We start from the raw sequence: 17,328 nt of genomic DNA, 5'->3' as shown, positions 1-17,328 counted from the left end.
CACATGTACGCACACATACACGCACACATGTACACGTTCATGCACACACACACACAAAGGAGCTGGGGGACAGTGCTCGAGGGCCTGATTAGAGTCAGAAAACTGTTCATCTGCCTTGTCCTGCCTTCCAGTTCCTGCCCCCTCTGTAGGAGTTGGTAGCACCACAGGATGGTGCGACACTCAGGGCTGTAGCTCTGCTCCAATCAGCAGCGAGCACAGTCGGCTATGAATGTTTCCTTGTGTCTCATCTGATGGGTCTATAAATTCGGGGTGTTTTCTGCCGTGGGGGGTTATTGTGAAGAGAAGATGAGGTAATGTATGGAAGCCCCTGCAGCGTGGTCTAGAACTCCGGAGACACTGAGTGGATAGTGTGGTGGGCAGCTGGGCTTACACGGTTGGATGTTTAGTGGCAGTGGCGCTGAGATGCCTTTGTTTTCCTGAGTTTACTTTTTGAAGTACGGTTGTCTCTGAGGTGTGCTTGTTTGGAAGATGACCATGTGATATTTGATGCTATAGATGGGCTCTAGGAAATTTTTCCTGAATCAATTTAGTCACTGTGCAAACTTCATAAAGTACACTTACATAAATCAAGGCAACTACTAGACCGGGTACGGCGACATAACTGGTAATTGCAGGAGATTGAGGCAGTAGAATTGCAATTTCTAGGCCTTCCTGGGTGAGAGTGAGTTCAAAACCTGCCTGGACAACTTAGTTGATTTTCCCTTACTCAAAAATAAAATAAAATTAGAAAATAAAAAAATAAAATAAAAACCAAAGAGGGCTAAATCTCAGTGATAGAATTCTTACCTAGAATGTTCAAATCTCTAGATCCCATCTCCAGTATTTGGGTGGAATGGGGTAGGGGTGGGAGACAGCTGTGGCATCACAGGAGGGGAGGACACAGTCATTATAATATAACATTGGATATTATATAATATATAACATTGGATATTGGCCCATTATGGACAGACGTGTGGGGCATAGCTGTGTTTCTAGGAGTTGGAATAAGGAACACACATATCTCCAAAATGCTCAGAGAATTTAGACCTGGAATGAAACCCTCTTGTTCCCTGTGATGATGAAATTAGGTCCAGTGGTGGTAACTTGCTTCCAGTGGACCAAGCAAAATTTGATCCATTTATTCTCTATATGCAGGCACACTTTGAACCTGTACCAGCAACCGAGCTTAATGCAATTATCTTGACTTTTGACTGGGTTCCCCCCAACCCAACTTAACCAAGTAAAAAAAAAATACAAAATATCAGCTAACAATCTGAATTGCAGATAAAGCACTAATAATATCTTTAGTTATAAGCATATCACATGACCATTGATTAGAGAAAAAAATGAAGTTATTTGAAGGAAAAAGTGAGTATATCGGGAGTATCCGAGGCTAGTTACTCTCAGCAAGCTGTTCAGTTAACCCTGAGAACTTGTTTTTAAAAGAGGGGAAATAACTCTGGAAAAGTGAGGTGTTTGTTATTCCCAAAACTTGAACCCAGACAAAGAAAAGCATCTAGTAAAATGAGTCCTGAGTGGAAGAGAATGAAGGATCACGGCACATACGTAATAAGATGCCACGATGAAACCCTTACTCGTGTGTACTAACCTGAAAAATCAAGAAGAAATATGGGACTGAGCAGATGGCTCAGTGGGTAAAGGCAGCCGCCACCAAGCTTGATGAGCTGAGTTTAATTCTAGGACCCACATAGTGGGAGGAGGGAATTGACCACAAGATAATCAAATAAATAAATGTAATTAAAAATTCATTACTGGGGGGATGGAGAGATGGATCAGGCAATAAGAGCATTGCCTGCTCTTCCAAAGGTCCTGAGTTCAATTCCCAGCAACCACATGGTGGCTCACAACCATCTGTAATGGGTCTCCTCTTCTGGCCTGCAGACATACACACAGACAGAATATTGTATACATAATAAATAAATATTAAAAAAATCATCACTGGATTACTATGCAAAACGGGCCTGACTTGTGTAACTTATTTCATTTTATTCTTCATTGTTAAAATTTCTAGGCTAATAAAGTTTCAGTAAGTCCTTTAAACATTTAGAATATAAAAATGTGTCTGGATTTTAATGTTACACTGGCAAATAGAACAAAATATCATTAGAATGCTGGGAAAAGTAAGAAATTGAGTCATATATATCCACCTAATTCTACCAGTTGCTAAGATATTGCCCTTATGTTCGGCCAACTATTCCCAACCCCTGACTTTATGGAAGCAATTTAAAGGTCTGCTGTGACTGGTTCTTTATAGGGGGACTCCAGATTCAAACGGGGGAGCACCCAGAAATGATGTCTCCTGGTGCCCCACTCCGGTGTACAGTGGTGGTGGGAAGGATTTGTTTGCTTGATTCTCTTGAGTATTTTCTCTTCCAATGAAACTGACTTTGAGGAGAGCAGGGGAACAGAATACAGCGGACTGTGAGAAAGGCTTGGCCTTCTGAGTGATTCACATCTCAACACATGCAAACTGATCGCTAGTCTGTTAGTGGAGGGCACATCTGTTGCGGAGGGCCTCTTTGTGGTCCTGTATGTCACCCTAGGCAGTACCTTCTGGTAATGTGGTCCCCTGTTGGACGCTTGAAGCTACTCCTTGTTCACCTTCTCTTTGGATCTGGGAACTGTTTCCTTCGCCATCTCCTTGCGGGGAAGATTCCCCAAGAATTAACTCCTTGATAATCTCAGACCAAGAAGTGTGCTGCTGGGATCGTCTAAACAAATGTATCCTTATTAATTATTTGAGAATTTTATACGTGCACACAATGTATTTTGATTATATCCACTTCCAACTCTTTCCGATAACACCTTCCAGATCAACTCCCACACTCCGACCTCCTCCCAACTTCCTGTCCTTTTCTGTTTAAACAACCTCCTGAGCCCAGTCAGCTCTGCCCACATACATATGGGGTGGGTCACCCACTGGAGCGTAGTCAGTCTGCCGGGAGCCACACCCCTGAAGCGAACAGTCTTCCTCTGCCAGCAACCACCAACTGTCAGTAGTTCCTCAGCTAGGAGTGGGGTTTATGACCCCTCCCGTCTCCATAATGGCATGTTGACAGATGGCTTTGTCTTCTCTGCGTCCAGTGTAGGCAACCACAGCTGCCGTGAGTTCAGGGGTGCAGCAGTTATACTGAGTCCTGAAGACGTGGGTTCATCCTTGTCTCCTCTGACCTCTGACTCTTACAATCTTTCCACCCACTCTTCTGTAATGGTCTCTTGAACACTGGGGGAATGAAGTGTGATCTAGATGCCCCATCTGTGGCTGAGCACGCCACGGACACGTATTTTCTGCAGTTTGATCATCGTGAGTTTCTTTGTTAATGAGGTCCTCTTGCTGTAGGGATCTGATTAGATTCTGGTCTGTAATCCTTAAAACGAATATTCTGCTCTGTGCACAAATGGCAGTGATAAGTCGGCCAAGAAGACCCTGGTATTCAGCCAGAAGATAAGTAAAGGGAAGAGAAAGATAACAGGCTTTCACGTGATGGAGAAAGGAAGCCTCTAAATCATGGGTACAGCGGGGTACAGAGCAGGGAACAGACTCTTTCAACTCAAACTGAACCCCAGACAGCAAAGTTTCTTTGAACCTTGTTTCTGAAAAAAAATGCCATGTGTGGATCTCACTCTTCTAGTACCTGAACACACACACATGCACACGCCACATGGGAGGGGTAGATATCCTGATATACAGACACACACACACACACACACACACACACACACACACACACACATCCTCACCTATCTTGCACCAGGTTAGAAATGAAACAAAATCCCATTGTGAGGTTTTCAGAATTACTCTTACGGGTAAGATTCATTCATACAAAATATAACAACAAAAACAACAACAACAAAATCTCAGAAGTAATTAAGTCCATAGAGGATCTGATTGGGGGGACCCGTAGCAACATATTCTAGGACATAGCTTACTGTGCCATCCTCCCTGATCAGGTGACAGAGATAAGAATTCCACATGGTCTCTAGGAAGAGTCATTTTTCTTAGTGGGACATTGCTGGGACAGCTGCCGAGCAGGGAAGCCCTGTGTTTCTCTGTGGCAATGTTCTTTCCTCTGGCCCTTTTGTTTTAAAAGTCCAAAGAACAAAGCGTAGAATATTGAAGAACATTGCTGGGTGTAATATGAGTTCTTATCTTCTCATTGGCTGTTTGGTCATTGGGTTGTGATCAGTGTGGCATTTTTGGTGTGGTCTGTTAGTTTTCTGGAACTATAACACAATGACTTAGGTTGGGTAAGGCTGCCCACGTTCTTTCAAACTAGCCACATATATTTGGAAAGGTTCTAATTATACAGCAGGGGGTCTAATTATACAGTGTCAGAAATGGGGGTCCAGTGGAGTCCTGCATTGGGAGAACAGGACATCAAAACATTTGAACATCAGCACAACCTCCTTTCGACTTTTGTCAGGTTTGCTTTAGGTGGTAATACATACATAAATATGATTTTCAAATGACTGTGTGTGTGCTCTGTACTGCCTTTGAAAGGTTATTTGCTTGGCTTTTCCAAGCCTAAGATAAAAAAAAAATATGCTTTTTTAGAAAGGATTTGAAAATGTCTACCAGGTACCCAGTTGGGCGCCATCTTCCTCATTTACCTTCCCTTTCTCCCTGCTCTGGAGTCTAAACTTAGTCTCCACTCTGGTTCCTTGTGGGTAGAGGGGGAGGCACCTGTGACCGATGTGCCCTTTGGAGCCCCATCCGTGTCTTGGGTGGGTACTGCAGGTTAATGCCCATCATCCTTGCCTAGAGAGCACATTGGGGCTGCAGTTTGTGCTTATTCTGTCATTTCTGTTTCCTCTGATTTACAAATGTCACCCGCTTCACTGAGTTCTTTTCTCACGGTCTGACAGTCCCTTGTGATGGTCTCAGCTTTTTCATAATTATAAGGAGATACTTTTTTTTGTAAAAAAAAAAATTTAAGCAGCATTTTTAGTATCTTCCTCTCCTTGGGAGGAATATTGGAGCAAAACCTCCAGCTTTAGGTTAGTGGACATCATGCTTTCTTTCTTTCATTTTAAATTGGGGTAGGTTCTGCAACAGTTGCTCATGGCCTGACCGATGAGGCAATGGTGAAGAGGAGGGGGTGGTGGTGTCTCTGGGCTTGTCCAAGGGCATTCTACTAGCCCAGCCCATCCTGGCTCAACCCTCCTGTCTCATACTTTCTTGAGCGTGACTGTACAGCTGGGCCTGGTGGTGAATGTCTTTAATCCCAACAGGCAGATCTCTGTAAATCTGAGGCCAGCCTGGTCTACAGAGTGAGCACTAGGCCAGTCAAGGCTCCCTGGTGAGACCCTGCCACAAAAAACAGAAGAAGTAGAAGGGGGAGGTGACTCTTCAGCAGTATTAGTAAATGAACTGGAGGGTATGTTTAGATAGTCTTTTGCAAAGCATCGTAAGATTTTATGTTTGTAATTTTTGTTACATAAACAGTTATATACATAGAAAGAAAATTTGGAAAATATAAATAGACATTAAAAAGATAAAAAAAAATAAGCCAAGTATGGTGGCACACTCCTTTAATTCCAACACTCCAGTACTGTAAGTACTAGACCTGCCTGATCGACACAGTGAGTTCAAGAGCAGTTACGGCTACCAAAAGAGAGCCTGTCCCAGAAAAACAAAACAAAACAAAACAAAACCCAAACCCAAAACAAAAAACCTGTAGCCATACTAAGACAGTATTAGTATTTTGGTATTGTTCCTGATTTCTATCCCTCCCCCTCATTTTATTAAAAAGTCAGGGTTATATTATATTTACTGCTTAGCGTTTCTTTTTTCATGTAACATTTGCTATCATATGTATTTCCCCCACATTATTAAAATTTCCCCAGTAGTGGAAAAGAATGTTTTCCGGGAGTTCCTGGAAGACTTCATGGAAGAGGCGACATCTGAGTTTGGCTCTGGGGAAGAGTATGGAGAGCAAGTAAGGACGTGCATTGGAAGAGGAGGGCAGCACCGTCGAGGATACTGAGGTTGGGAAGGGCAGAAAGGTTTTGTAGGGACAGACCAGAAGAGTCTTGGATCCAGAGAGAAGGCTTCTGAAGTAAAGTGAATGGCTCACAAATCTGCTCCAGTGTCTCCTCCAACCATACTTCAGACACTGGGGTCTATGATCCCCACCTGCGTGCAGGCTTTTCCACATGCTGCCTTGGGCTTAGGGCCGGTTCCTCATGGTCTATCCTCCTCTCTTCCTTTCTCCTCCAGGGCCTAGTTCAAATGCCACCCCCTGGATCTCACTGCCCTGGTGATTTTAACACCGACCTCAGAAACCAGCATTTTTTCTTTACCTCTGGCAGAGTCTTCATTTGCTCCTGTTCTGATTTTCCTGCGGGAGGAAGCTGAGAGCAAGGCCATTCTCTGGGCAGAATCCTGCTTTTCCTCTTTCTGGTTTAGGGCTTTATTAGCCAAGGTTGGAGCTTCTGGGGCCTGAATTTGATGTGGTCATAAAAAATCACGGTGCCTCCCTGTGGACTGCACATTACCCCTTGCCAAGAAACCACCTCTATAAAGAAAAAAAATTAAGGTCAGAAACATTATCACCCAAGTTAAAAAATAATAAATTTTTAAACCTCTAGGCTCAGTCTAAAACTATACTAACATTTTCTTTGTCACCTTCTGTCCCCGTTAGGCCAAGTTTAAGTGGAACTCAGTTAAAGATTGTCATATTTTTTTTCAGACTTCTGTGAATTTCTAAGTTAATATTAATAGAACATTATGCATATAAGTAATAAATTAAGCCATTAAAAGAAGAACCCTATTGTGAGAGGCCCTGGTGGTTTTCACAGGTGCTACATTCCTGTCTCAATTTCCTGATCTTTTAGTGGAGCATCTAGGGAGACATTTAATCGCATCACTGTGGACTGTATTTGTGATAAAGTCTCCATAAAGAGTACTCATGTCTGTATGCTACAGAATTTAAAGAGTGGGAAATTAGGTACAGTAGCCATGCTCCTAGGGGAGTTTGCTCTCTTGAGGAGCAAGTGTAAGGTAAGGTGAGGTGAGCATCTCCAGCAAGCTGGGGTGGCTGCTTATTGCTCAGAGCAAGGCCTTTTGCCTGCTTATGCCTTTTGCTCTGCCTGCACCGGTGTTCTTTTGGGCACGGGAGACTGGGTTTTGCCAGGGCCACTGTATTAGGTCTGTATATTTAGTTCTGTGTGAATGGAAGGGAGGGGTCCTTTGCCACACCAAGAGCTTGCCTCTCGGCTGGTATAGTATACACTGCCGGCGACACACAGAGGCTGACTGTATTCTCTTTAGAGCCTGGTGACAGACAGTCCATTGTGTGGCTGTGGCATCACTTGTTCAATCACTGCCTCTTTCTGGACCATTCAGTTAGCTTATTTACTTGGTTGCTGTTACAAGCGCTACAGCGGTGGAAATTTCACATGCCTTGACTCTGTGCAAGGATCCCAGCACAATGTGCTCAGAGACTAGAGTTGCTGGTTAGAAGACATATGCATTTAAACTTTCGGTAGATACTGGCAGGAACATGAAGAGCGGGGTGGCACAAGATCATAAGGGTTGTGTGGTTTGTGAAGAGTTTGAAAACAACAGTGAGACCAATGTGGGTCCCCTTTGCTGATCACTGTACACTGTCAGTGATGATGCTAGACTGTTCTATTCTTGCTTGCTTTTCCCCCTTATCTCTTTACTTCTCTCTCCCAGCTTCCTCTTCCCTCCTTCCCTCCCTCACTCCCTCCTTCCTTCCTTTCATTTTTTCTTTTTTCTTTCATGAGATAAGGTCTTGCTACAGAACCCCGCCAGGTACTAGACCAGACAGGTCCCAAACTCCTGTCAATCCTCCTGCCTCAGACTCTCAAGTGAGTGTTGGCATTACAGATGGGTGCCACCATGCCTGTCTCAGAGTAAGTCCTTTATAGCATGGGCAGATTCTACCAGCGTTTCAGAGGCAAATTATACCACCCCAGACATTTCCATTCCCACACTTGAACAGTAGATCGGATTCAATGGTGATGGCAGGGTGACCGTAGAGAACGGGAATCGCACCTAGAGTTCTAGGAATTAAATTGTATTTTATAACTTATTCTAAAGCTAAAGATTAGCTAAGGAACACTTTTTTTTCTGGAAATAGTTTTGTCCAATGGAGGAGGGAGGTTTAAAAGTGTTCAGCCCTGTCAACTAAGTGCCACTGAATTTTGTCCAACAACATTTTGTGAAGACAACAGGTCTTTCGTTTGTTTTTGCTGTTTTCCTTACTGGGGGTTGACCCTAGGGCCTAGGCTTGCTAGTTGGAGATTACATTGCTAGCCACACCCCCTACTTTTGTTTATATTTTCTTTATTTTCAAGACAGGGTCTGTTATCCGCAGTTGGTCTAGAACTTGAAAAGCGGTCCAAGCTGGTCTTGAACTTGCTGTGCCGCCCAGGCTGACCTTGAACTTACCACCGACCTGCTTCAGCCGCTCTACTGCTGGGGCTGTAGGTGTGCACCAACACGCTTGTCTGTCTTCCGTCTGGACAATTAACCAGCAGTGTGTGAGAGTGGCTAAAGAAATCTGCTTGCTGTCAGAGGTCAGGCCTGGAGAGAAGAGGAAGTCACGCACACACACTGGAGAGCATCACTCCGTGTTCCCACCTCCCTTGGACTTTGTTTAGGATCGAGTTGTGTTAAGGTTACAGGGGTAGGCAGGCCTGACCCGCGGGGGCACGGGAGCCAGAGGGGGTGAAGAGACACGTGACGGGCTCCTTGGCTAACGGCTGGCGTTCAGACCCTAGTCCACCTCCATAGCTTGGGCACAGCCCATTCCTTCTCGGTGCCTTATTTCTTGTTCCTTTCTGTAAACATGGTGTTGACTGCAGAGTGTCAGATGAGGTTTTCATAAAGCACCTCAAACGATGTCTGATAGATATCAGTGTTCATTACTCCTTGCCAAAGTTGGCCATTCAGCAGGGTGTGGGACCCAGCATCCCCTCGTCTGATTTAGAGGTCATACGCGTTATCATTCACACCTTGTAGCTCCGGGTCTGTGACTCACCTGAGGTTTTGGTTTTGATCAGCAAGGCGGGTGGTGAGAATCTAACCAGGCCCTCGGACTCCACACCTGGGCCCTTCACAGATGTTCACACGAAACACATTCACCGCTCTTTGCTGGGTCTCTGGGCTAAATGTCCAGAGCCAAATGGCCTGCCCTCCTAATCACTTACTAAATCACAACTAAGTCACAAGGCTTTTCCCTAATTCTAAAGGACTTAGGGTAATGATTACCCAAAAGAGAGATGATCTGTCTGAAAAGGAAGTCAACAAACAAGGGACTAGCTGTCTGAAGAATAATTTCATTTTAGAATCGGGTGCTTCTTTTTGAGTGAGGTCACCTTTATCTATGGAGTGGAAACTTTTCCCTGGAGGGATGGGGGAATAGATTAATTTAGAATGAATAATTTGGAATAGCCAGCTAGCTAGATGAGCTTTGTGCCCGAATGTTAAAGAAAAGACACAGAGCAGTTGAAACATCCAGTGTCGATGGAAAATGTGCTGACTCAGCAGGTTCCATTCTGGGCGAGGAGTCATTCCCCCGGCAGCTGAGCTGCTTTCTGTAGCTCTCGGCTTCCTCATTTCCTTCATGGGGGAAATGAGTGGGTTGACTTTGATGACCTTTGGGTCCTTTCATCTTACTGAGTTTCTTTCCACAGTGGGGGAACTTGTTACCCTACAGCCTGGGGATTGCTCAGTATGAGGGGGTACCAGAAATCAGGGGAATTTCCAAAACATATGGCACACCATACATGTTAAACACACGTTGATGCTAGTGTGACGAAATGGTATTCCTGCAGCTGAGAAACACTAGTGCAATTGTTTTTATCCTTTTTGTCCCAGCAACTGCTCTTATTGTTTATCTCAGAGAAGTAATCATATATTGATACAAATTATATATAAATCTTCATGTTATTGTAAAACTAGGAAGAATGAAAGTATCCAATAATAGGCAAATGGTTAAATAAATGATGGTATGATGGTTTAGTTTTTTTTGTTTTGTTTTGCTTTTCTTTCTTTTTCAAGACAGGATTTCTCCGTAGCTTTGGTACCTGTTCTGGAACCCACTCTGTAGACCAGGCTTGCCTTGAACTCATAGATATCCACCTGTCTCTACCTCCTGAGTGCTGGGATTAAAGGTGTACGCCACCACCACTCGGCAATAAATGATGTTTTCGTGTCTGCATATATTGCAATTTTATCTAGTCGTGAAAATTATGTTGGGCAAATCCTGACCTAGGAAATATTAACAATATAAATGCTCAGCTGAGGAGATTGGGGTTGTAACCCAGTTGATAGCATGCTTACCCAGCATGCATGAAGCCTTGGGTTTGATCCCAGCACAACATAAACCAGGAGTGGGCCTGCCTAACCATAATTCCAGGACTGGGATGGTGGAGGCAGGGCATCAGAAGTTCCAAGTTATCCCTAGCTACAAAGTGAGTTGGAAGCTAACTTGGATTCTGTAAGCTCGGGTCTTCAAGAAAAGTTACACAAACAAAAAATATGTTAAATATAATATTAATTTTGAAAAAAAGTGAAGTGTGGGAGAAAAATAGTAGGGATATTTATACGAATGTCACACAGCTCTTGGCGGTGGGAGGCAGCTGTTTTTCACCTTATAATTTAGATTGTTCATGGTTTTGAAATATCCCATAATATATGTGTATTAATTTTACAAGCAGAAAAAAAGGGCTCACAGGGAGCCCTTGGCACATGTTGGTTCCCTTAGTCATAGATGGTGTGGTAGAGCTGGGAGGAGTCACAGACCTAGGGGAGACTGATTTGGACAAATCAGAGATAACCCAGAGAAAAAAGGAAGTGGCCAGAAATGAGGTCATCTGAAGGGACCAGCAAATCAAATGCAGGACTGCTGCCCTTCATCATGGCCTGAACATGCGGTGGACAGTGTGGGTGGCTCACAGGGAGCCCGTGGCGCATGGTGACTCCCTTAGTCATAGGTGGTGTGGTGAAGCTGGGAGGGGTCACAGCCCTAGGGGAGACTGATTTGGACAAATCAGAGAGGGAGGTAGGCACTTAGAGACTAGGAGGAGAAACCACCTCCTGCTAATATAGGAACAGCCCTCTGCAGCTGCACCTTTGCAGTCAGAGAAGCGCCCCCAGGGCGGGAGCTCCCTAACTCTCGGACCGCCTTTGATTCCTGACCTGGTTTCGAGTGGTTTACGCATGTTTCACTCCTGAATCTCTTTCCTTTCCTTTTTAACGTTTTTGCACTTTGCAAACAGTCGATTCTGCAGAATTCGGGGGGAGAGGTCTTAGGAAAGTTAGTGAATGTGATGTAGCAGCTAGAAAGTTAAAGTTTGGTAATCCCATCTTTCAGCCATAATGTGTTCCCAGCCTGGAGGCACTAACACAGGTTGAACTTGAATCACCAGTTTTGTGGCTTCCACCTGGAGACAGGGGCCCAGCCGGTGCCTGTCTGTGTCTGCCTCAGTCACTTGTCACTCGATACCCCAACAACATCACTCCAAATACCTCTAAGAAGTCATTATAGTAGGCAAGCATGTTACACAGGCCTGTAATCATAGTACGTGGGAGGCTGAGACAGGAGGATGGCCGGTCTAAGTCAAGCACCCTTTATTAGCACTAGTGATACTCATCAAAGACCCCTCTGTTTAAAACTTTACAAATTATTTTTGTTTGTTGGGGACAGGGGTGGGGGTGGGGGTCAGTGCGCGTGCTGTGTGTGCATATGGAGGTCAGAGGATATCTTATGGGAGTTGGTTCTTTCCTCTCAGTGAGTAGATCCCAGGAGTCACACCAGGATCCTCAGACTTGGTGACAGGTATCTTTACCCACTGATCTGTCTTAGCCACTAAACCTGCCTGCTTAAAAAAAAATTTTTCAACTTGAAAAATTTGGACCTCAAAAGGAAAAAGTAAACTTGTATTCTCCCGCATATCCGCCACGCAGCTTCTTCAGTAGCTTCCCAGTCTTTCACCCATTACCCTCTCCTCACTTATCGGCACTGGTTCCTGGAGAGAGGTAAACATTCGTATTCGTTTTACTTACAAATGGGTCGCACTTTCTATCAGATGAGAACATAGACCTGTACACGAGAAGCATGTGTTCACGTGTGCACGGAGGATCCCCTACCTAAATTGCTTGAGACAGAAATATTTTTAAATTTCAGATATTTTATACCGGAATATTTGCACCTGCATAATGATATATGTCACTAATGGAACCTAAGTCTAAATCATGAATATTTTATTCATACACATAGCAGAAGGTACTAATACATGGTATTTTAAATAATTTTGTGCACGAAGAAAATTTCCTTGGTGTGTAATCTTAAGTTTAAGATTATGTTAGTACTCGAAAGTTTCAAATTTCGGGCCGTCCAGATGGCTCAGTTGGGGTAAGGCGCTTGCAGCCAAGCCCGATGAGTTCATTCTCTGTGGCCTGCAAGGGGGAAACAGAGATTCAGCTTAGACGAGTTTTCCTCTGACCTCCATAAACGTGAGATGACATGCACCCTGCCTCCCTCAAGTAAATAAATGTAAACAAACAATAATGTTTGAGAATTTGCAGTATTTCAGAGTTTTTATTTTCACCTCAGTCATGTTCAACTTGTGTAATGAAAAAAAAAAGCCCAATTGTCACTGTACAAAATCAGTGATAGTTCCTTAATGGCATTTAATAAGCAGGCGGTCTTCCAGTTTCTTTGAATAGCTAAAACATACACACAAAAACAAAACACCCCCTGAGAGAAAAAAAAAAAAAAAACAACCCCAAACCCCTAACTCTTGTGTAAGCAAAAAGGAGGAGGGGCTCGGGGGAAGATAACCGTGGTGCCTGGAACTGGAGACGGCTGCCCGGCTTCCTAAGCCGTCTTCCAAAAGCAGAGAGTAAAACTGACCTCGAAAGGAACCAGAAATCAGAGTGAGCGCTTCCAGAAAACTTGAGCAAATCCAACTGCCCAGAGCTAGATTGTTTTTTAAATCAAAGACACTAATGTACCTCTTCTAAGTTCATTCTAAGTTGAGGGGTGGTGGGAATTAAATGCAGAGACTCCCACATGCTAGGTGAGCCACCTGCCACCACCCTACATCCTCAGCCCAGAAAGTATGTTTGTTTCCAGGGTCCAGCTCAGCCTTGATCTTTCTTTCAGAGCCCAAACTGAAGAAACAAAACAGCACAACCAAGATACTTCTTCAGAGTTGCATAGGCTGCAGGTAGGGGGAGGTGGGGCGGGGGTGTAGCTCTGTGAGTGTTTACCTCATAAGTGCATGGCCCTAGGGTTTAACCCCAGCATCACGCATACACACACACACATAGAGTAAATAAATTACACAAGTAAAGCATGCCTGTTTAAGTAAACATATTGCTAAATTCACATAAGCAAAATGAAGGAAATGAGATTCACCTGCAATCACAGGCCCCAGGAGGAGCCGGCACCTTGACATGTTAAAGCAACACATTGAAAGGTCCATACACAGCGTAGGTAATGGAGCCTGCCTTCGGCTGTAGAACTCCACAGAGGGTCTTCCTGTAACCAACCTTACAAAAGAATTTCAAGGGAGAAGCCAGAGCAAATGGTACCAGCGTTCCAGCGCTTTCTGCTTTCACACGAATTCCCACAGAAACTGAGCACTGGGTGATCACCCAGCAAGCGAAGGGAACTGCATATGGTATTTCTCGCTGAATTTCTGAACTGTTGAACTGCTGCGGGTGTTTCTTTTTGGGGATCTGGGGGTAAGCACAAGGTTTTACTCTGTAGCCTATGCTAGCCTGGAACTCATAGCAATCCTCCTGCCTCAGTCTCACAGTGCTAGGATGGTAGGCACAAACTACTGTACCTAGAGGGGCAATGTTTTTGACAAATCACCTTCACCAAAGCCATCTACTTAAGACCATCCACATAGTTATAATTTGATGTTTGTTTTCCACTATGACGTGTTCTGGAGGAACTTTGCTTTCCAGGGCACCCATGAGAGCAACTCTCTACGAGAAAACATTTCTAAGTGCAGCAAGGAATTAGCTGCCACAATTTTACCCAAACCCGGTCCTCACAAACGCCCTGTGAAGATGTGATCTGGTTCTGGTTTTACGAACGGGTCTAGCCATTTTGGCTGTGTGCTGCTTTTGGCATCAAGTAAATATAGGGGGAATTACGGAGACAGAGCAGGGCATCTGAGATAGTCCATAGGAATGGCGATGGGAGGTAGGGCGCGGGAGTCAAGGAACACTTTTGAGAACGGGTGGCACTTTGGTGTGAACGAAGGGCAGGTTTTTAGCTGCTGGAGAATCACCGAGTTTGTCTATGGAAGGGGTCCTAGAGAGAAATAAAGTCTGTCTGCTCAAGGTGAGAGTTGAGGCCGTAAGTGTCTGACTTCAGAGGAAGAAGATTAGGATAGCTCATGTCCCAAGTCCTCTGTCTGCCTCCCTCTGTTCCTTTGCCAGAGTAGACGGAAGGACCAGCACCTTTCTTTTGTTGCATGGCGGCCCTCTTCCATGTGACTCTGTGTCTGAACTGTGGAGTCCTGCAGAAGCCCCCCCCTTTTTTTTTAGAAACAGTTGGAAGAGAACAAAGGAAAATCAGGTCATGGAGATGAGACTCTGACATACCGGGGCCGGAGGCTCATTCATTCTAATCTGAAGCCCCAGAGATGTAGCTTAAGGGTTAGAGCATCTCAGAGGACGCTTGAAGTAGCTCTTCCTGATAGTGCCCTATTATGGACGCCTGGCCAGCTAGCCACTCATGACATGCTGCTGAAAACTCGCCTTTGTTTTCCACCCACAAACAGTATAAGGGAGAATGTCCTTTAGGAGAAACCACTGAAAGCCCACCCATCTCCATGCTGCCCATATGGGCCACAGTGGCTGTCCCGAGGGTGGATGAGACACGCCTCAGAGACTGAAGATCATGTCTATATAGGGAGTTGCTGCGTCTTCTGCCTCTCCACCAGCTCCATATATGGCCATCTACTGTAGGCCTGGCCTGTCACTTCACCTTACAGATTTGGATGGGGCTTTGGTTCTTGTCTACCGGGTCAGCAATAAAGGTTTTCCTCTGGCTGCAGTCTTAGTGGGGCCACCAGGCAAGCTCCCTGTGCCTAACGTGGGGAACCACGGCTCTGAGAGCTGAACCGATGTGTCGCTCAGTCACGATGGGCTGTGTGGGAAGGTCACTTCACTCCGCACAGAGCCCTTTTCTCCTGTCTGGCATTTCTGAGCCCTATGGGGCCACATCTCCGTGTTTCCTCCTTTATGTACTATTTTAATTTTGTGCTATATGAAGAAACTTCTATCTTGGTTTTTTTTTTTATTTTATTTCTGGGAAAAAGATACGTAGTCCACTCTGCTAGCGAGATCTCTTAGGTGATGCTTCAAATTCCTCACATGAATGAATAATTGCTTGCCATTATATTTAGTGGTGATTTCCCAACAATGTTACTGATAATGAGTGCATAGTTCATAGTGCATACATATGGTTGTGCATAGTGTATACATATGGTTGTTCACATGACGCGTTAGGCGAAAGATTTAAGCCCACGGGGTACTCTCAGCAACTATGGGAGGCAGATATTATTACACTGGTTTTTACCAGGAGGAAACTGAGGCGTTGTGAAGTTAAGGATGTGACTGACTATACAGGCACTCCAGAGGCCATTCTAAGTCTCCCCGCCCTTTTCTCTCACCCTTATCATGATATCACAGGGATTCTTTTCAAAGCTATGCGCTCAGGAGCTCTGACGATAAATCTGGTAGAAATATGTCACCGCAATAACCCACCAATCTGACACACACGCCATTTTGCTAATTCTGTCCTGCTACGCTGGCATAAACAATGAAATAAGGAGTTGTCAGTCGTAAGCAAAGTCACAAATTCATGTTTGAGTTGTCTAAGGGGATAAAGTCCACCTGGGGCATTGTGGAGCCCTTTTGTGAAAGATCTTGTGGCAAATGGATGTCTAGGCCATCTTGAGAGAGTCTGATGGACACGTGGCATTGTAGCCGCTATGCCAGGGACATTCAAGGTTGGGCATCATCAGGGTGAAGGCAGAGACCCTGATGACCCCCAGAAAGTTCATATTTGGAAGAAACCAAGATTCAGACAGATTGAGTAACTTGGTCAAGGTCAATTAGCTTATGTATTCAGAGAAAAGGAATTCCCAAAACTCATGTGTTGTTTGTTTAACTCATTCGCAGAGGCTGTCGCATCTAAACAGATACTGCAAGCTGACATGGATGTCAAAAGTCTTTGGAGGATTCCTTAGGATTTAGAAGGACAGTTTTAAAAACTGCCTCTTGCTGAGGTCTGCCTTGGGTGTGCTTTAAGTGTGGTATGCCGGGACGATTGCTAGCAGGGAGGCTAATAAGGCCAATTGCGTTGACAACCTTTACTCTGGATTCTGAAGTCTGGCAGACCTTCGGTTCACCTGAAGTGGGCTGGCCTAGAGAGAATGATAGCTGCATGCAAGACAGCGCTCTTTGCTTGGAGCTCTTTGATCCACAGACAAATGAGAGTCCATCTACCCCTGTAAAAAATTCAGGTCCTGCCGTGTTTGTGCAATCCTGTTTAAAAGTTGGCGGGGAGCGTACTTGTATTTGAGCGAGTTGTTTTGTTTAGTTATTGGCTGTGGGACAGCGCCTGCTAAGCAGGTGATGGCTCCAAATGGTTGAAGAACTCAATTCCCACGTCTCTAAACTCATCACAGCTCTATAGATGTGTAAACCGAGACTTAGAGTTTAAACAGCACGCAAGAGCCACCTCCTGCCCTGTAGGTGATGGAGCCTGCTTGCAGCTGTGGAGAGCTCCACGGAGGGTCTTCCCCATCTAACCAACCTTACCAAAGCATCTCAAGGGAAAAACCACAGCAAACTGTCAGTCTTCCAGCGATCGATTTCTCCTGCTTCAACTCAAATTTCTGCATAAACCAAAGACTGGACGATTACTAACAAGGGAAGGAAATTATATACGGTATTCATTCCTCATTAATTTCTCTTCCTTGCAGGTCCCCAAAGTGGCTGGGACCCACTAGAGCCTGAGGCCACACATACCCAGCTGCCTTTCCTGCCTTCCTGATTCTTGGCCAGTCAAGATCCGGTTTACAAGTGTCATTCACACACCAGGTGGGCAACTGAATTCTTTTTCATGTGATGACCAGAACAGTGTTATCATCACCAAACTGTTTTTCTTCCCTCCCCTCTCCTCCCCTCCTTTCCCCTCCCCTTCCCTCTCCTCTCTTCTTTTCTCTCTTCTCTCCCCTTCTCCCCGCTTCTCTCTCAATAGGATCTCTTGCTATGTAGCTTGAGCTGGCCTCTAACTTAGG

The 17,328-nt window shown here is 44.8% G+C and overlaps 1 protein-coding gene across 2 annotated transcripts in view; it reads left to right on the top strand.

Moving 5' to 3' along the window:
- The window catches only part of Rhoh (ras homolog family member H), a 37,382-nt gene that overhangs the window by 16,335 nt on the left and 3,719 nt on the right, over positions 1-17,328 (top strand). For both annotated transcript variants that reach the window (XM_085691841.2, XM_048414981.3), the window contains exon 2: positions 17,011-17,128. The gene's annotated coding sequence lies outside the window, so the exon portion shown is untranslated. The remainder of the gene's footprint in view (positions 1-17,010; positions 17,129-17,328) is intronic.

This window comes from Myodes glareolus, chromosome 8 (genome assembly GCF_982192425.1).
Source record: "Myodes glareolus chromosome 8, mMyoGla1.1, whole genome shotgun sequence".
NCBI classification, from domain to species: Eukaryota; Metazoa; Chordata; class Mammalia; order Rodentia; family Cricetidae; genus Myodes; species Myodes glareolus.
Note: the sequence above shows the minus strand (reverse complement) of the source record. Positions and strands in the feature narration are given on the sequence as shown.